Consider the following 21,231-nt stretch of genomic DNA (forward strand, 5'->3'; position numbering starts at 1 on the left):
ATACTCTGGCCTTTTCCTCTGAATATGGAGCAGAGACGCTTCCTGCTGGCAATGCTACACTGCAGGCTTAGTGCACACCACTGTGCCCAGAGAAGGCTCATGCGCACATTGTAAGGCTGCATTGGTCCTGCTTTGAGCATTGGTCCTGCTTTGGACTGGATGACCTCCTGAGGTCCCTTCCAACCCTGATATTCTATGATTCTGTGATTCCAAATTTACGTAACAACATGAGATCTTACTTAAGCTCCATCCCTACACTTGCTCTTCCCTCCCCGGAGGGTGGATGCATAGCTCTTCCTCTCTTTTGGTGCACAGAGGCTTGGAAACTTCTGCTAAAGAGCTGCTGCCCAGAGGAGAGCCTGGGTAATTGCACTGGAACATTCAGCTCCGTGAGGTCATCTCCAGCATGTTGCACCAGTGCTCCTGACAGATGTTTCCTCTTCAAAGCTGTCTCTTCTGAGGTCTTCTATTCAAATGTGATCTGAAGGTAATATAGCGAAAGGCATTCAAATGCAAATACTCGAAGGCAAGCAACATATGGCAGAAGTGGCTGAGTGTGTCTGCAAAGGAATATTTAGATTTTCTTGTGCATAACGTTTCATTAAAGAGTCAAAATGTGACGATGCAGGCATGGAGGGGAGGATGGACACAGCCTGTGTTGTAATTCCTGCAAGTACTGTTTTGAGAGATAATTTGCTGAAGGCAAGTTACATATATGTGCCCTTGTTGCCAAGAAGGCCAATGGCATTTTGGGATGTATAAGTAGGGGCATAGCGAGCAGATCGAGGGACGTGATCGTTCCCCTCTATTCGACATTGGTGAGGCCTCATCTGGAGTACTGTGTCCAGTTTTGGGCCCCACACTACAAGAAGGATGTGGATAAATTGGAGAGAGTCCAGCGAAGGGCAACAAAAATGATTAGGGGTCTAGAACACATGACTTATGAGGAGAGGCTGAGGGAGCTGGGATTGTTTAGCCTGCAGAAGAGAAGAATGAGGGGGGATTTGATAGCTGCTTTCAACTACCTGAAAGGGGGTTCCAAAGAGGATGGCTCTAGACTGTTCTCAATGGTAGCAGATGACAGAATGAGGAGTAATGGTCTCAAGTTGCAGTGGGGGAGGTTTAGATTGGATATTAGGAAAAACTTTTTCACTAAGAGGGTGGTGAAACACTGGAATGCGTTACCTAGGGAGATAGTAGAATCTCCTTCCTTAGAGGTTTTTAAGGTCAGGCTTGACAAAGCCCTGGCTGGGATGATTTAACTGGGAATTGGTCCTGCTTCAAGCAGGGGGTTGGACTAGATGACCTTCTGGGGTCCCTTCCAACCCTGATATTCTATGATTCTATGATTCTATTTATTAATTTTTAACAATTGCAGTTTTATGGGGGGGAAATTAAACCTCTCCAATTTAAATACAGATTCTAAATGACATGTAATCCTCCCACTGGTACCACTTACAAGAAACAAAAGGATAAGGCAAAGGCAAGTATCTTAAATCTCTGCCCCCCCTCCCCCCGCAGTGGCATTTGAAAATGTGAAACCAACAAAGCAAATCGATATAGTATTATTTTCAAAAATGGATTACCATGTATATGAGTGAAAATAGCTCTGATAGTTACACTAACTAAGAGATCAATATTCAGGACTCTCAGTCCTCATGCTTCAACCGATCACCAGCTATGGATCAGGAAGGAATTCCCACCACAAGCTGATCTTTAAGTCTTTTAACCTCTCCTCCTTCAGAGCCCTTCTCCAAAACCCAGTTCTGACACAAAGCCCACAGAAAATTAGCCCATATTTAAATAGTTAGGCTGAGGGACATTTAGGGAATGCCTTTATGCATCAATGTCACTGCAAAATGGATGTCTTTCTAAAAGATAAGTTCTAGTTCCACGAGAAGTTATTGGATTTGAAACAAGAATTACTGGAAGAAATTCCCTGGTATGGAATATATAATAGGATGTGATGATCATAATGGTCCCACTAGGCCTTAAAATCTATTGAGCTAAAACTTAAAAACAAATAGTAAACCTATGTAGGTATCGAAGTTGTATATATTATTGTGTCCCATTCTGCCTCTCTTCGTATGTTGTTCCACTATACTGTAAACCCTTCAGGGCAGGCAGCATGTTTATCTCTATGTTTGTGCAGTTTCAGCAATGGAGAAGAGTGAGGGGGGATTTGATAGCAGCCTTCAGCTACCTGAAGGGGGGTTTCAAAGAGGATGGAGCTAGGCTGTTCTCAGTGGTGGCAGATGACAGAACAAGGAGCAAGGATCTCAAGTTGCAATGTGGGAGGTCTACGTTGGATATTAGGAAAAACTATTTCACTAGGGAGGTGGTGAAGCTCTGGAATGAGTTACCTAGGGAGGTGGTGGAATCTCCATCCATAGAGGTTTTTAAGGCCCGGCTTGAGAAAGCCCTGATTGGGATGATTTAGTTGGTGTTGGTTCTGCTTTGCGCAGGGGGTTGGACTAGGTGACCTCCTGAGGTCTCTTCCAACCCTAGATTCTATGAATGGCGTCCCAATCCTACTTGTTATAATATAAATTAATTATGAGATGATATTACAGTTTGGTTAATCACTGGGATTTTATGCTTTCTTTTGAACCATTCAGCATTGGCCAGTGTGAGACACAGAATACCAGACAACTAGCCTTGGTGACAAATACAATCCTTACACAAGCAGTGACCGAAGGGGAGGGTGACAAAAGGCAGGCATTGCTGTTGTGAGATGTTGAAAAATTTATTTAATTGAAAAGCAAAGAAAATTTCAGTCCCCACATACCCTCATCTTCAAGGTCAAGTATTCTGTGTCAACCTCACAAAGTAAGCATGCACATATACACACATTAATTATACAGGCTTAACATTGATATATTTTCCCTCTGACTTTTGTAATACATTTAAGTGGGTCATGACAAATTTGACTTTGAATAAGGGGTTGAAAATATGAAGCAAAATCTGCAGTGCCTGAAGTACAGAAAAGTGTCAGAACAGAGCTTGAGTGTCCTACTGTGGCCAGGCATGAATACTGCCATGGAGGATAAGGTGTTCAAGTGTGAAATCTGCCATCAGTACAGGAAAGGGAATGCAAAAGAACCAATGAAACTCTAATAGATTCTTCCTCACCTTTAAGCCAAGTGTGGCCCAGGTCTATTAGAATTAAACTGGAAAAATTGCCACTTGTTAGTGGAGGGTACTACTTAATGGTTTTAAAAATTGAGCTATTGCAGAATACACTGAGTGACAATGAACTAACACAGGTTAATTGTAATTTGCTTGCCTTGGGATTCCAGATGAGTTATTAAAATAACAAACGGTGGGGCACAATTCCAGAGTGAATCATGTCAGCAATTCATTTTGATACTGTTCACAGCACATCAACCCCTTACTATGTCAAGTGGATTATTAGAGAAGTTGGTACAAATAATAAAAACCTTGATTTAAAAAAAACCCTGGTGCATTCAAGGGTTCTGTAAAATATGACAATACACCTCTCAGTGCTCTGGAGCAACAGTTCAGAGCTTATGAGCAGTAGGACATTGGTGCCAGTATCTAACAAGTTTCTTGAGCCACAGAAAATTAACCTTGAAGTGGTTGCAAAAGAATTATATGCCCAGAAACTGGAACCGAACCAGCTTTGTGACAAGAATGCCAAACAGTTCTCTACATTGCAAGTGGGAAAGAATGCTGGCTGCCAAACAGAGACTATAGCATCCGCCCCAGGTCATCCCTCAGAGCCTATCCTAGGTGAGGAACAGAAGATACCGAAATAAAATTAGGAGAACACTGGGGCTCAGATCCTCAAAGGTACTTAGTACTTAGGCTCTGCTCTGCTCAGCATTTCAGAAGTCAGCAAGCTGTGCAGGAAGCTAGCCAGGAGTGACGTGCCAAGCAGATGGGTGGCAAAAGGGGCAGGGAGAGGGGAGGACCTTAGGCGTAAGCAGCTGATCTGATGTGCCTGGCTGATGGACCAGAGATAGATGCCTCCTTCTGCTCAGGATGCTCAATTGCCAGCCCCCTCCTTGAGTTAGCCACCTAAGACAGACCAACCATTAATGTAGCACATGCCTTAGCAGTCAAAAGCATCTCTCTATCTCCTGCTCACAACTGATACTTCTCTGATGCTTGCTCCATGTTCCCAGCTGTCTTCTGTGTGGACGCTGCCCCCACACCTATCTTGTATCCTGCATCCAGACCTCCTGCTGCTCCTGGGCTCTGACAGGTATCAGGTCGTAGGTGTGCTCCGAGCACACCTGTGGGATTGGGCCCCACTGGTGAGATGCGTGTTCCCCCACTTAATGGGAGAAACCTGTTTTGGTGCCTCCCAGGCTTTGGTTTGAGCTAGGGCTCTGTGTGGCTTGTTAGCTGCTTTGCAATTGCCACCTAGCCCTGGGATGCCAGCGGGACTGGGATGCCTTGGGGTTAAATGGCACCTAAATGGTGGACTTAGGTGCCAACAGGGGCAGATAGGGGCCTAAATACCTTTGAGATTCTGGGCCTGGGTGTGTGTTTTGAAGACGTCCAGAGTGCTCCTGACAGTGCTTTTGTGCTGCCTGTACTAACAGCCACCCATTGAGTTGGTGACTGTGGCACAAACAAGGAGCAGCAAACACAGCTACAGGTGTCGGATCCTCCCAGCGTGGCTGAACAGGCCTCTGCAGAAGGAATTCTTGAGAAGCTAGAAGTGCTGTGTGATGAAAAAGCCCTTGAGCGGCAGAGATAGAAATTACTAACAGGTGTCCAGAAAGATGGAGACTAATCTGTCAGGGGGTCCCGGGAGTCATTTCTGCTGACCTCCATCCTAGACGTCTCCATATGTGTATTGCATGAGTTGGTTCTGCCAGTGTGAGGAGGTTGGTTCTGGTTGATATTATGCTTGATTTGATCTGATTTTTAAAAAAGGAAAATATGCCCAGAGTCAACGGATACTCATCTCCATCAAGTAATATTTTGTTAACCCTGACCCATGTCATGTGTCTGGAACCACGAAGACCAGTCTGGGAGTCATCCCTTTATGACAATGATTCTGTGCCAGTCTTAATATCCATGCTGTTGGCTCCACATAACCTTTCTGAAAGCCTGTTAATCCACTAGGTGGCTTGTCCTTGAGCATCTTATCATCACTGACTCAAAGGGAAGCTAGCCACCTACTGAGTCATCAACAATACATCCTGCAGCACCGAGTTCTCCTCTGAGATTTTCAATCGAAGTACTTACACAGCCCAGCCCCACTTCACAAGTGACATCCAAAAAGCCACAGCGCTAGGTGGTACAGCTGCAGGAGAAGCAGCCTTCTAAAGCTCTTATCCTGGCCCAGAACTGGCAGAATTATAGCTTGATCCAGCTCACACTAAAGTCAGTGGTAAGACTCCTGTTGATTTCAGCGGGAGCTGGATGGTATCCTTAATCAAAGGAAAACTCCCCATTTATTGACTGTGACCCACAAACCTCTAGGATCCTAAATTGATGAAGCTGATGCTGAGTATTTTGAGAAGCACTGGAAATTCCTCCTTATACAGCGGAAAAGCAAGACCTCACCCACTCTGAGCAGAATACAAATGGTTACAAAACAGTGCATCTTGGTAATAGCTGTTGCACTTACCATTTTTCTCTCCTTCGTTCTCTTTCTCCTTTCCTTTTTCTTCTTGGTAAATAGCATCCACCCATCTGTTAAAACTAAAAAGGTCTCCCTCAGCTACTATCTATTAAAGTACCATATGGCTGAGGTGTAGCCTGCGGTGGGAAGTACTACAGAGACTATCTCTGAGATTACAGCGATTTGTGCATTTGAGGTTTAATTAAGTAAGTGCTTTTTAAGCAGTGTTTTAGCCTTGCCTTAAATATCTGCAGCCAATGGGGAAGGGGAAAGAGGAGGGAATTTGGGTCTAAACTATACCATGGCATGAATCATCAGCACCTCCATCCTCCTCATTATAGTACCGCATCCTCTTCATCTTGTTGCTTGGGCACCGTGCAGAAAGTGGCCTCCTGATAACTCATTGCTGACCTCTCCCATCTTGGTCCATGTAGCTTTCCTCCTTCATTACTGAGCATGGCTGCTGCAGATACTGTTTTTAGTTTGAGTACAGAACACCATCTGTTCCAGGGGAAGAAGGAGTTGTTTATTTCAGGATGCACATACAGTATTTCCCAAAAGCTTTGTTGGGGGAGAGAGTAAGGGGAAATGAACATCTTCAGATTTCTTACATACATAAGGCATTGCATGTTGCTCTGCAGAAAGCTATCATCACCAAACCAATAGGAAGCCAGATATGGAGATGGGGAGGAGAGGACAAAGACCACCAGATCTCAGTCCAGCTCCCAGGTTTAGAGATTAATACGACTGGGACTTTTCAGCTTGGAAAAGAGACGACTAAGGAGGGATATGATAGAGGTCTACAAAATCATGACTGGTGTGGAGAAAGTAAATAAGGAAGTGTTATTTACTCCTTTACTCCACAAGAACTAGGGGTCACCAAATGAAATTAATAGGCAGCAGGTTTAAAACAGACAAAAGGAAGTATTATTTCCACACAATGTACAGTCAACCTGTGGAACTCTTTGCCAGAGGATGTCATGAAGGCCAAGACTATATAACGGGTTTCAAAAAAGAACTAGATACATTCATGGAGGATAGGTCCCTCAGTGGCAATTAACGAGGATGGTCAGGGATGGTGTGCCTAGCCTCTGTTTGTCAGAAGCTGGGAACGGGTGACAGGGGATGGATCACTTGATGATTACCTCTTTTTTTCATTCCCTCTGGGGCACCTGTCATTGGCCACTGTCGGAAGACAGGATACTGGTCTAGATGGACCTTTGGTCTGAGCCAGTGTGGCCATTCTTATGTAACAGGTATCCACACTGCAAAAACCACCAGCTCCGCTGACACTGATTAGCTTGCTTTAAAGAAGTCACTTCCCAGGCTGAGGACTGATCAGATATAGAGACTTAACTATGTTCTCATCCAGCGAGCTGTCCCTTCTGGCAGAATTTCTCCTTGAGCATGCCCAGGGTGTGCTCTACATCTTACTGTGGAGTATGTACCTACATGGCACAATTGAACTCAAAGTTAGTAAGCGCTGAATTTATCTCCTTTGACTCCCAGTGTTCTCCAGGAAGGGTGGGGAAGGAGGGCAACCCCTGGTGGCAGCAACAGCAGGTCTTGAGAGTCCGAAGCAAAGTCAGTGCTTGCAGTCATTAGCACTTAGCGAGTCACTGAATTGCCCCATCACGTGTGGCTGTCACCTTTTTTAACAAAAGGCAGGATGCGAAGAGCTTGCCTGCGATGCCACCGCCCAGCAGAGAACATTGACTAGAGAGCAGGGTTAGAGCTACTTGTGGTATTCCTGGGCCTGGCCATCCTAGCAGTTGCCAGCTGTTGGTCCAGGGTAGGAGTCTGGATAGTTGCGGAGAGGAAACTGACAATAAATATTATTTTAAGTCCCATTGTTATTCTCGTAGAGGGTGAATTTTCTGCCTAAGGTGAGGGCAACACCTGTTGTTTGGTGAATGTAAGTAAATGTAGGATTAATGTTTTACCTGAAGCCATGATGAATAGTGCTTCCTATGAAATCAGTCTGACAAAAGTGGAGGGCAGTGCCAAAATGCCTTGCTGGTTGTTATTGTCTAGGGAAAAAATCCTAATACAAGCAGCAACCACAACAACAATCTTTTGCCTTTCAAACAGCACCCACAATCATGGAGTTAGACATGACAGATTTATAGGTCTTTTCCATCCCACAGCTGATTCATGATTGTTCCCTGCTGTCTGTTCTCCAGTGTTTTGTCCAGTTCAGTTTTCCTTCTTCTCTTGTAGGTATTTCCAAGACACCAGTCACGGTGGTATCAGAAAGTCATTTAAAAAGTTGTAAGCAATGGGACTTCCACCACTTCCCTTGAGACACTCTTCCACTGTTTAACAGACTTCACCCTTAGGAAAGATTACTTCCTATCCAATAGCAATGTACATGAGCGCGGTTTCATATCCTTCTTCTCCGACACCCCTTGGAGCCCCGAAATAATTCCTCTCCCTCCCTTCTTGTTTTGCCTCCTTCAAATACCAGAAGGTAATAATCAAGTCAATGAATAAACAGAATTATCATCATTGATATGCACAATGCTAGTATACAGAAATGAAACTGGCAGGAAGCAGTCCATTACCCTGGGAATTATATTAGGCTGATTGAAGGGCTGCATGTGCTCCATGGTAGAGAAGGCAATGAAAATGACGTTTTTGTGTATACAGGACATTACACCGAAAATGGGCTTAACTACATCGTAGGTGGAGAATTTTAAACAGGAACAATTAGATTACTATTGATAACGTGTAGCATGAGAGGTCCTTTCTCAACACTTCCCCTCCTTTCAAATACCCCAGTCTAAGAAGACAGAACTAGGAGTAATGGGATGAAACTGACCAAGGCGGTTAGAGGGCACAAGGGAGAGGGCATGGTAGAGTTCCACTCTGTTATGCCTATCCACCACTGGTCTGTGGCCCCCACACCACACGGCTTTGGGGGAAATGCGGAGAAGAGCCAGCCAGAGACTCCAGTGGTTAGGGGCAGAAGCAGCCAAAGCAGGGACCTCTGGACATCCAATCAAAATTGTGCATGGTCTCTGACTTCCTCTGCCCTGTGCTGATTGGCTGTTTGCTCCAACTCCCTCCCTCCCTCACAGCCTGCTCACCTCAGCTTCACTCCACATTTGTCCCTTTTGGCCTCTTCTCCTTACCTTGTCCCCATCATCCTGCATCCTTAACCCTTTCCATTTAACTGATCTCCTACAAATTAAACTCTCCATCTCCTCCCCACACCCCCAATCATGCAACTAATACAGCATTTGCCACCATCATATTGTTCACTCTGCTTGTATGTTTTCCCCCTCTCTGGCTCATAAGAATGGCCATACTGGGTCAGACCAAAGGTCGATCTAGCCCAGTATCCTGTCTTTCAACAGTGGCCAATGCCAGTTGCCCCACAGGGAATGAAAAAAACAGGTAATCGTCAAGTGATCCATCCCCTGTTGCCCATTCCCAGCTTCTGGCAAACAGAGGCTAGCGACATCATCTCTACCCAACCTGGGTAATAGCCATTGATGGACCTATAATCCATGACCTCATCTAGTTCTTTTTTGAACCCTGTTATAGTCTTGGCCTTCACAACATCCTCTGGCAAGGAGTTCCACAGGTTGACTGTGCATTGTGTGGAAATAATACTTCCTTTTGTTTGTTTTAAACCTACTGCCTATTAATTTCATTTGGTGACCCCTAGTTCATGTGTTATGAGAATGAGTAAATAACACTTTCTTATTTACTTTCTCCACACCTGTCATAATTTTATAGACCTCTATCGTATCCCTCCTTAATTGTCTCTTTTCCAAGCTGAAAAGTCCCAGTCTTATTAATCTCTCTTCATATGGAATACCATACCCCTAATCATTTTTGTTGCCTTTTTCGGAACCTTTTCCAATTTCAATATATCTTCTTTGAGATGGGGCGACCACACTCAGTATTCAAGATGTGGGTGTACCATGGATTTATATAGCGGCAATATGATCTCTTCTTTATTCAGATTGTAAGTTCTTCAGGACAGGGACTGTCTACTATGTGTTTACAGCACCTAGCACAAAGGGGCTCGGGTAATTAGTAGTAGTCATAATGATCAGTAAGCACCTTACAACGGTGGCACAACTAAGAGTTGCCCAGAAGCAGTTGTAAGTGACATCAGGTCTGGCCCTAACAATCAGTTCTCATGCAGAAGAGAGTCAGCCTCAGCTTCTTTCCCCCTACTTTAACCCAGGTCTTCTCTGACAGGCCTATTCTCTGCCCTCACCTTGCTGCTTATTTGCCATTTGCTCTTGCAAGTCAATGAACAGTCAGTGGACCCAGAACCATACTTGCACTCAGTGCAGTGGATCAAGCCTAGTGCTTCACCTTACCTGTGCACACCAGCCCCTGCTGCACACCATGAATAGATTTGTAGGATTCAGCCCAGAATATACACTCAAGGGTTAAATAATTGTTAGGATTGGGAAGGATGCAGAGCAGATTCCTGTATTCTAAGTCCAAAAGGAACCACTGAGATCATCTGGTCTGACCTCTTGCCTCACACGGGTCATAGACCTTCCCCAAAACAATTTCTGTTTGAACTAGAGTGTATCTTTTTAGAAAAAAAACCCATCCTTCTTGATTTAAAAATTAATCCAGTCCATTCCATTTGCTTCTTTTCTCTTAAGATTGAATATGTCTGTTACAGCTTCAGTGTGAACAAGGCTTTCCTTTTGTCACCTCATAGAATAAATTTTGCTTGTAGCTAAACGCAAGTGCCGAGGCAAAGATCTAGTACTGCCCTGTAGCTATCGGTAGGTGTGCTCCCAGATACAGTGAAAAGGAAATGATATGTTGAATGGGTGTTAAATATAATTTGTACACCAGTCAGACTAGGGCTACATTCCCTACTCTGTGAGCATTCACCTCCCTGAAATTGTCTCTCTGCCGCCACAGGTACTTTGGTCTGAATAAGCAACTTGCGCTACTGAAAGTTCACCCAAATAGAAGGTTGAATGCAAGTAGTTCTACATGTTTCCGTAGGAACATAGGATTTATAGCAAACTGGTGATTTGTCAAGTCAGGTACCAAGCAGTGGCCAGTCCCTGGTGTCTTCTCTGGCCAGGTTCTCCTCATCATGTTCTCCTGAGGGTCACCCACACAAAGCTATAATTCTCTCTCTCTCTTCCCTCCAGTAAGAAAAGATTGCCAACTGTGAGGCTGCCAGCCGTATAGTCCCCAGGAAAAGTGGACAGTGGCTGAATAGACTCGAGAGACGCTTGCATGATTGCCTTAAAGAAACCACGACCCCTGCCCACTCACTCCTAAAGCTTCTGAGAGTCCAAAAGAGAAGGGAGTATTCTTAGCTCCGAGTATGGGAGAGGGAAGACTAGACTTACACCTCTTGACTGAGACTTTCTGAGCTCATGCTGATTTGGGGAACAGGATTAAAAGGTCCAAAGTGGAGGTCTGTACAGTCCTGCAGAACTGGTGGCTTGTGTGTGGGTATGAAAAGGTTAAAGAATAAACAAAACCTGGTGGATGCACAAGAACGCTTCAGAGCACAGCTTGGGCGGGAGGGCAGGGAGGAAAGTAGGCCCTGCAAATGCCAGTGTCTGTGTCTTTTCAGATAAATCTTTGAAATGGCCTTTTTGCAATAAAAGGATGACTAAAAAGTCTCTGTGGGAACACAATCTCTGCTGATCTCCACAAGCTGCTGTCTCCTGAAAGCTGCCCCAGCTGCAAAGAGAGATGCCCTTGACACCACTGGAGTCACTTTCATGGCAGCCAAGAACAGGAGGAAACCTCCTCCTCCTCTGAAGCGTTAGCAGATTCCAGAAAAAAATGCATGCCATGCTCTCCCCTTATTTTTCTTGCTTACCAGCAACAGGATTCCTGACTATTAAGCTAACAACTTCACTCCCCCCAGGCAATCCTACTCATCTGTTAAAAATAAATAGGTAAATACAAAAATGAGTAGCTACACGGAACTAATGCAGCCGAAAGTGCGAAGAGAGCTCATTGATGGGGAGAGCCGTGCAATTTTCTTGGCTATTCAGCGCCATCTGTTTAATGTCACTTAGATTAGATCTTGTGCAGATTGCGCTTTTAACCGTTTTTTCAAGGCAACAGGATGAAGTCAGAGTTCTTCTGCCACTTATAATCTCTGCCTGGATCCTCCCTTCTCCCCTCTTTTGAAGAGGATGGCACTGGAGAAGTTTGCTCATGTTGTTACTGGCGTCCCAAAAGACTGTCCCAGAAGAGAGTGCTATTCTTTGTGGAATAAGATAATGATACTGGATTCTGGGGCTGAATGGAAGCCATCTAGGCTTATGCAGCAGTTTATAAGCCGGAAAGTTTCTGCTGGGTGTGACGTCACTGCTGCTGTAGCAGAGAAGTAGAAATCCTTTGCTTCCTTCATCCCAGTGACTTCGGTTTGAAAGGGATCCCTCCTGCCTGAGCTTGTCTGGATCAGCGTGGTTTCGGTGCCAGCTTGCACGTGTTTTCCTCTTTCCAAACTTTTCGGGTGCAAGATGTCCAAAAGCATACCGGTCTGTGTCGGCAGTGGAGGAGTTGATGGAGCCTGGCTCTGAAGTAGCAGGCGAGCTCTGCACTGAGCTGGTCAGGCTCTCAGACCAGAAGTGGCATGGTAATGCCCTAGAGGAGGGAGTGAGGACGAGCTGGGCGGGGGTGAAGCTCTAGGAGCTAAGGGCGATGGGGGCCAGATTCATGGGTGGTGTAAATCCGTAGCGTCAGTGAAGTCCGTGGAGCTATAGTGATTCACACTAGCTGAGGGTATAGCCCATTAGCTCCCAGTGCTGGTGGCTTCGTAGGTGTCCTGTTGGCGGACGCTAACAGGGCCGGATGACCTCTCACGACCTCAGTTTCACTTCTAAAGCAAACGCAAAATAGTGTGTTCAGGGCATATGGCAACTGTCTGAATCAAGCAGAAAACACCTACTGGAAACGGAAAAGCAATTATGTCCAGGGTTGGACATTAGCCGGAGCCCTTTGCAAAAATTCCCAGTGCAGCTCTAGAGCTAGAAGGCAGAGAAAAGTGACATGAGACAGAGTTGTCAAGGAGACAGTGTCATGGTGTATTATGAAACCAGATGTGGTTTTGGGTAGCTAAGTGACCAAAAGAAAACTGCACTCACCCTCTACTACTGCATCTCCCTGCTAGGGGGAGTGACTGTGGAGGAGAGAAGGAATGGGTAAGCTTACCCAGAAGCAAAAGATTTTTTGGCAATGAAAATATACCCCTGGGATCTGAAATGTGACTTACTGTTTAGTCAGAGCAAAGCATCCCGTGTAATTGTCAGCAAGCTGCACTGAACATTGCCACTTGAATCTAAGTTGCCTATAATGGCCCATGGAACTTGTAACATTGGTGGCTTCCTGCTGCAGCATACCCTAGACACCTGCTTATATATGTCTCCCTACACTTGGTTTCAGGGGTGTGTGGGAGTAACAGTCTTTGCTTCACCTCCCCACCTGAACTCAACTAAATACTTCCTCTGTTTGCCAGAAGCTGGGAATGAGCGACAGGGAATGGATCACTTGATGATTACCTGTTCTGTTCATTCCCTCTGAAGCACCTGGCATTGGCCACTGTCAGAGGACAGGATACTGGGATAGATGGACCTTTGGTCTGACCCAGTATGGCCATTCTTATGTCCTTAGATAAAGCTCTGGGCTGGAATGGAATCTCTCATATAAGAAATGTTCTGTTTGATTTAGCTAATGACAGACAGAGATGAGCAAGGCTGGTCTTGTGGTTGAGGCATTGGAGGAGGGGCTCATGAGATCTAGGTTTAAATCCCAGCTCTGCTACAAACTCCCTTTGTGAGCCTGGGCAAGTCCCTTAACACGTCTGTGCCCCAGCTGTAAAATGGTGGGGGATCGCACTGCCTTTCTCCCAGCCTTTGGCTGCCTTGGCTATTGTGACTGTAAACTTAGTGGGGAAGGGGGGGGTCTCTCTTGCAGTGTGTATATACGGTGTCCAGCATCCTGGGCCCCCAATTTTGGTAGTGAAGATATTGTGTTATGTAAGCCATTCCCTTCCCAAAATGACAGTGGGAGAGATCCAGTCTCATACTCTAACCGGAAAAGGGGTTGGGGGAGCTCTTTTCTTTTCCCCCTCTGACCAGCCTGCTTCTGTTTGTTGATGAATGGGGATGGATTTGGTGTATTCTCAGCCAGCAACAGCCAAATGCCTGCATTTGAAGCCCTGCTCTTGTTGTGACCAGCTCAGAGTGTAGGAGGGACATTTCACAACAGCGGGTACATTTTGCGGGGATAAACGTGGTGCTTTTGAAAGTCAGGAAATAGGAAGTCAGGTAAACACCAGGTTTAGTATTCTCAAAACTTCAGATTTCAGCCGATCCCCTTCTATCCTGATCCCCAGCATTCCCAGTCCTGCCACTCACCATCCCCAAAGTGCAACCAGCACCGTTCAGTTCTGATCTACAGCGTTCCTTGTTATTCCTGCCCTGCATTTTCACCTCAGTTCTGACCAGTGGAACTCCCTGTTGTTCCCAATCCTTAACACAGCTCTACCAAAGTGCTATAGTCCTTCTCTGCAACACCCCATTGCTAATCCAGTTGGGGATTTCCCACTGGAATGTGCCCTGCCAATGCACTGCAGTCTGATGTGGAATATCCTCTGCCAAGCCAATCCTGGGTCACTCCTCAACTGTGACGGGTCGGAGTGGATTCTCAAGGACCCCTTGCTAAAACTCTAGCATGAAAATGAAGGGAAGTGTGGAATGCCTGCTTCTAATGGAATTACACCTTCTCTGGGTTCTTGCTAGAGACAACTTCTTCCGGAGGTCTTCATACACACCCCAAAACTCACATCCGTTTATACAGCTGAAATCTGTGCTATATCGTCAATAGACTCAGTGCTCCAAATCTTGGCCCCATTATAGTTTGAACAAGTAGTACATCAAACTGCATTACAGAACATTAGCGCATGGTAGCAGGGTCCACCCAGTGAGTTACTGCGGTGTAGATTCACACCTTGGCTTGCTACACACTAGCTCGCCATGTAAACAGGCTCTTAACTGCCACTTTAGGCACCTAAGTCCAGCATTTAGGTGCCACTTGCATTCATAATCCTATCATTCAGCTGCTGCCTAGCCCTGTAGGCCCTTAAAATTCATGGGCACCAAAGTTTCCCTCATTAACGTTGCCTAGGTGCCTACGTTTGTGCCAGCAGGCATGCATACTGCTGCTTGAGTCCTGACAACAGTGAGCTGCTCAGCACCTAAACCCTGGTAGCATTCACAAGCTAAGTGTTCCCACACCTGGCTTGTTTGCAGGGCCTGATCTGGTAGATGTGCTCTTAGTACACCTACTCCTAGGCTGAGGTGACCTCTCCTCCCATACCCCATGGTCCAGTGGTTAGAGCACTCTCCTCACATGTGAGAGAGCCAGGTTCCAATGCCACTCCTGTGGACTAGGGTTTGTGCCCAGGTCTCCCACCTCACTGCATGAACCACTGGGCTCTAGGAAGGTAGTCTGGGGCGGGTGTCTCTCCATTTCTTCTGTTGCAGCTGGCCAATTTGTATGAAATACATAAATATTCCTGGGGCCAGCGAAGGAGAATGACTCCATGGCCTAGTGGTTGCAGAATTCCCCTTTATGGGAGAAGACCTGGGCATCTGCTGTGAACCAGGCAGAGTGGAGATTTGAACTAGGGTCTCCCTCAATCTGCATAAGTGCTCGAACCAGTGGGGTACTAGGTATAAGCAAGGCACCACCTCCTCATTTCTTCTTGAGAATGTGCTGATGTCACTTAGGTATCTGTCTCCAGGAGAGTTTCCAAGGTTGTGAATCCCAAGTAGAGGGAGTTGCCTCCCTCCAGTTCAGAGTTAGGTCCTAGCTCCTTTTGATGGGCGGGGCTTAGCCCACATCCCTCTCCTTGGCATTTCCTATTGGCTGGCTTAGGCAGCTCCCCACTCAGCATGCTAGCTTCCATGAATCCCAGTCTTAAGCACCTACATCTCCCCATACAATGCATGGAGAGCCTGGGTGACTAACTCAGGGCTGTGAATGCCACTGGGAGGCAGGGCACCTAAAAGGTAGGTATTGCAATGCCCAAGACCCCCGTGTGAATCTAGCCCAGGGTGTACGACCATTAAAGAACTCTTGTTAAATTACAGGCAGTACATCACTGATCCTAAGCGGAGATAGCCAGCCGTGCCAAATCTGACAGTGGCTTTTGTGCCATGGACAAATATCCACTAGGGACAAGGGTAAGAGGGTTTGTATAATGAAAAGAAGTTATGTGTAGCAAAGGGGAATATAATTTAGTTATCTGCATAACCTTTGTGGCAAATTAGAGGAAAATAATTATTTAAAAGGGAGCAATATATGTTGCTAGAAAAGCAGACTTTACTGAAAGCATACCCACAGCCCCGTAGATTGCCTCTGAACAAGGCCTAGATAAAAACTCAGCTCCACCAGATTCACTGTGTCCGTGGTGCAGTTCTCAGATTAATCTGCTGTCTGATTAGATTCAGCTTCGAAGAGCTGGAATATATTGTTGTTTGCCTTGGCTGTCATGTCACGTTTTTTATTTCTTCTTATTTAATTGAACCCAAGTAGACCGCCACGAAGCAAATAATAGTGCAGTGATAACAATTATGTATTTATGTCATATCCCATGTCCAACAGGCTCTGGGTAACTTGGTGTAATACCATAAATAAAACATACGTGCCCCAGTTTTCAAACATGGGGCCTTAAAGTAAGGTACCTAAGGGCCTAACCATTCCCACTGTAAGGGTTGTGAGTATTTTACCAGGAGGTGCTCAGTTGCTTTGGTGATGGGCAACAGCGAAAAGCCTCCTGAGAGTCTGCAGAAGAGAAAAGTGAGGGGGGATTTGATAGCAGCCTTCAACTACCTGAAGGGGGGTTCCAAAGAGGATGGATCTCGGCTGTTCTCAGTGGTGGCAGACAACAGAACAAGGAGCAATGGTCTCAAGTTGCAATGGGGGAGGTCTAGGTTGGATATTAGGAAACACTATTTCACTAGGAGGGTTATGAAGCACTGGAATGGGTTACCTTGGGAGGTGGTGGAATCTCCATCCTTAGAGGTTTTTAAGGCCCGGCTTGACAAAGTCCTGGCTGGGATGATTTAGTTGGGGTTGGTTCTGCTTTGAGCAGGGGGTTGGACTAGAGGACCTCCTGAGGGCCCTTCCAGCCCTGATGTTCTATGATTCTATGAGAGATAGAGTATTGGTTTCAGCTTATCTTTGGGTTTTATACTGCTGTCCCTCCCCATAGCATCTGAGCACCTTCCACACAAAATCAACAGCAATAGCAAGGACCCATGAGCTAATGGTTCAAGCAGGGAACTGGAAATTCCAGCTTCTCTGCCCAGCCCTGTTACTGGCTTACTGTCTTCCTATAGGCATATTCTCCTAATCTCTTGGTGCCCATCTGCAAAATGGCCAGGATCAACAGTGATCCCCAAATTAGCAGAACATGCCGATGTGGAGAGGTCGGCTATCCTGTGGCATGAAAAGACAGTCTTTGTAAACCGGGAACAGAAAATGGGCCTGTATAATTGTATTAACAGAGCATCTCAGTGTCCCACAGCTCAGGCAGGGAGGGGTGCTTTATAATAACACTGATTGATATTATTATATGATAGATATGGCGCACTCAGTATGCAGCATGGGACGGGAAAATATGAGAGAGCTCCGGCAGGGTGGGGAAGCAGAGCAGGGGGTAGGAAGGTAAGCAAGCACCCTTAGTGATGTAGCACAGATCTGAGCAGAGCGCGGGCAGAGGGGAGATGCAGAACTTCTGTGAAGCTGCAGCACAAGGTCTGAGCAGGAGAGGCTAGCGCTGCGGGAGGGAACAGTGAAGAAATGAGGGGACTGCTAAATTGCTGTCGTGTTAATGCCACTGAGTAGCTGCAGTGCACGGGGAGGAGAGAGGGAGGCAAGGAATGTTTCAAAGTGGACCTAAGGCTGCCATTGTGAGGCAACTGGGAATTCTCTCAAGTGTGGATTGAAGCCACTTGCTTCCCCCAGCAGAGTTTCAGCATGGGGAGAGGAAGAGCGTGGTGTGCTCTGGCGATCTTGGCCAGATGGAATGGTCCACAGGGGGCTGCTCCAGCCCATCTGCAGGAGAGCAGCCCTGTGGCTGCTCTAATGTGCATCTGGGGCAAAGCTGCGGCGCCAGCCTGCAGTTTGGTTGGATTTCAGAGAAGTGCATGTGACTGCCCCCTGCTGGGCTAAATGCTGGGGCTTGGCTCCTGCTCCTGCTTTTAGCTGGAGTTCTACACATTGAACGACGAACAGATACTGTATTACTCACAGGAAGCAAATGTCCAAGACAAACAAAACTTGCCCCATCTGGCATTCTTTTTAGCCCACTGTAGTCTCTATATCTTCCCCTCTCTATGCTGAGCACAAGCACACGCAGCTATTTATCCAGATGACACTGCACTCATTTGACTTTTGAAAACATTCAAGGACATTAAGGCTCATTTCCCTGACAGCAGTTAACCTTAGTGAACTACAGCCTAGCCATTCAGACCAACTGCTCTCTATTATTCATACTAATGGGTGAGGGGGGATGGCCCTTATAATTTAGGGGGGTTGGAGCAGCAGGAATGAAAAAAACTAATTATGAACAGGCTGCTAGTCACTGAACTCCCCGAGTAGGAAAATAACAAATAGACTAGACGCCGGAGTGGATGAGAGCGTATGAGACTGATCCAGACATCCAAGTCAATGGAAAGACTCCCTTTGACTTCCACAGACTTTGGATCAGGCCCCAGAAAATTCCCTGGGCCCCGTTCTGCAAACTATTACTCATCAGAATAGTCTCACTCAAAGGACGGAGAGTGAACGAATAAGAATGAATGAAGAATGTCAGATAGAGGGAGTGAGAGAAGACTTGAGTATCACCAAGGGAAAGAGCATGGACCTGATTTTGGGCTCCTAAGTTGTTAAATATTATTGCACTGAAGTTAGATCAGCCTCTCTGGCAATTTTTATTTCTTAACATGTCGAGTTCAGCTGCTAACTTGGCATAACGCTAATAGCTTCAGGGTAGCAATGCCCATTGACCCCAGTGGAGGCCCTGTCCTGTTAGATTCAGTAAGCTCTTTTGGGTAAGGATTGCCTTTTTGTTATCTGTTTATACAGCACTGTGAAGTCCTGGTCCAGGCCTGTGGCTCCTGCATGTTACCACACTACATATAAATCACAATAATCATAGGCACTCTGTCAAAACTTTAGGATTTGGAGGGATAAAAATCCTTTCTGATGGTCCTTAAAAGGGATTCATGTTTCCCTAAATTAAACCCCAAATGAATATTATACCATGCTGGCCACATGGCCCAAACTCTCTCTCAGTTGGATTGTGGCCACAGCATCAAAGGATCCATCTCCAGATATAGACACAAGACAGGTTTGCGTCCCAGCCCAGCGATCAGCTAGTCCTGATTTAAGTAGGTTTTGTAATGTAGATATTTTTCTGCTCACAAATCAAGATACATAATCCCCACTTGTTACACACCCTGCCAAAAATTACAGCTCCTGTTGGTATTGGAGCTTGTTTACGTGTCAAACATATGGTGCCCCTCATCCCAGTGCAAACAGAAAGCTTGGATTCCAGCTCCTCAGAGGGAAAAGCCAAGCCAAGATCCATGGGATTTCCTTAGGCTGAGCTCTCTCTCATGCACACACACAAAATGTTATGAACCATGGCAGCTTGTCTTAAAAAGGCATTAATACAGGAATGGCTTGATTGGGCCAGATTAACTCCAGCAACTTTTTACAGGGAGAAGAACAATGCTGAGGAATGTGATCAGCTGTGCATCAATTTTTGGACACCAATTTTCACTCTTTATGTGGCCAATTACCATATCGATACTTGGCACTTACAGACACATCCATCTCCTTCTCAGGGCTTGGTCTGTCCTTTCACTCTTCTGTTGGATCGGGGTATGGTATTCCCCGGCAGAGTACAGGGAGAGAGAAGAGGATGTTTTTAGAGAGCTAGGCAAGTTTATATGATTCCTATTCTGGCTTCTCCCCATAGCCTCTCAAATCTCATGTGAAACACAGTCCAGTGGTTTTGTGATGATATAAGTACAATTCATTTACTGAAGATGAAGATTTTACTGTTTCCTTTTTAGCAGTTTATGCTGTTTACGTGTGTTCATGGCAAACCGTGGGTCTTACTCTGTGCACATATGGCACCTTCCACACTGGGATCCTGATCTCAATTGGGGCCCCCAGGTACTATTCTCAGACAAATAATTGCTACTAAAATAACTCACGTGGGTTTGTATTTTGTGAGTTTTCAGGGTTTGGTCATTCTCCTCTATTTTGGTATCTTGTTGGTTTACAGTAAAGTAATCTTTTCTTTTTAGTACATCTTCTGAAGGATTTCAGGCATAGGCACCAATAAAATGTCATGGGAAAGTGATCACGTACAGTAAAGTAGAGTCCGGTTTTATTATGTGGCCAAATGGCAACACGGCCAAAATTGCTATGGGCTCACTTGTGACCTAACCTAGGATTTGAACCCGGCTTCCTACTCATTAACGGCTAGTGCACCCCTCCATTATTTTTTTTAAAAGGCCAGCCTTGCTGCCGTCTGGTGCTGGGCTCCGCTGGTAATACAAATAACAGCGCCAGAACACAGTTCCCTGCCTAAGCTTTCTCCCCAAGCTTGGCCAATCCCTCGTCATCTCCACCCCCACTTCTGCCTCCTCCACGAGAGAGTCTCTGCTCTCTCCTGTATGCCTAGACTGGTTCCAACCAGGCACACGCTGATGGGATTGCGTATCCACCTTACAACTGATTATGTATTTATTTGGGAATGTCTCGACTAGCCATCCTTCCGTGGGCTGGCACTTTATATCTGCAACTCTCAGAGAAACCCATGAATACTTATCCGTTATCCTTATCTTTGCAGAGCACCTGATCTCACCATGAAGTGGAACAGACTCTGACGATACTTCACATTCAGGCCATATATCAATTTCGGCTTTACTTGATATGTGATATTAAAACTGCTGTAACCAATAAAGACTGTAATTGTATGAAAGCAAAGCTAGGTTTTGTAACATATATTAGTGATCATGAATGTTTTTTTTTTCCCTTTACCTCCTTCACTGAAGACACACACTGTATTTGATCTTGTGTTATGGATTTTACTTGTCCTGTGTATCTGGGGAATGTTATTTCATTGCTGCTGAAGCTTGGTGTTTAGAGTGCTTGAATATGTATAACTGAGAGTTCAGCTTTATAGTTTTTTTCTTTCAACATGTTCCTGATCGCTAATTTTGTTCTTTTAAAGCCATGAAAGTCAATGTGTTTTGTTGGTTTCTTTTTTTACAGGGTTTAAAAATAATCTCGTACAGGCAGAGGAAATTCACGTACAGTAAACTGCTACTTCAGAAATTGCTCTTCTGGGCAAAACACGAAGACATTTTAGGATTACGCATATTATTAGCATACAGATCAGCTGGCTGTTTAGTTGATGCAGGGGTTCTCGGTTTGGAAGAGAACTATGTTAAGGTACCATTTAGTTGGTGCCAGCTGTGTCCACATGGGGCAGCTAGGGCACAACACTTTGGTGCGCTGTGCAGCTCACACCCATGTCATCTGCACTGTAGCATGGTGTAAACATAGCCTTAGACTCTCAG

At 45.6% G+C, this 21,231-nt stretch overlaps 1 protein-coding gene across 1 annotated transcript in view; it reads left to right on the forward strand.

The window, feature by feature from the left end:
- Positions 1-20,895, forward strand: part of TSNARE1 (t-SNARE domain containing 1) — a 710,453-nt gene extending 689,558 nt beyond the window's left edge. The window contains exon 14 of the mRNA XM_077809735.1: positions 20,499-20,895. The gene's annotated coding sequence lies outside the window, so the exon portion shown is untranslated. The remainder of the gene's footprint in view (positions 1-20,498) is intronic.
- The last annotated feature ends 336 nt before the right edge of the window (positions 20,896-21,231 follow it).

Source organism: Eretmochelys imbricata, chromosome 2 (assembly GCF_965152235.1).
Source record: "Eretmochelys imbricata isolate rEreImb1 chromosome 2, rEreImb1.hap1, whole genome shotgun sequence".
Lineage (NCBI taxonomy): Eukaryota > Metazoa > Chordata > Testudines > Cheloniidae > Eretmochelys > Eretmochelys imbricata.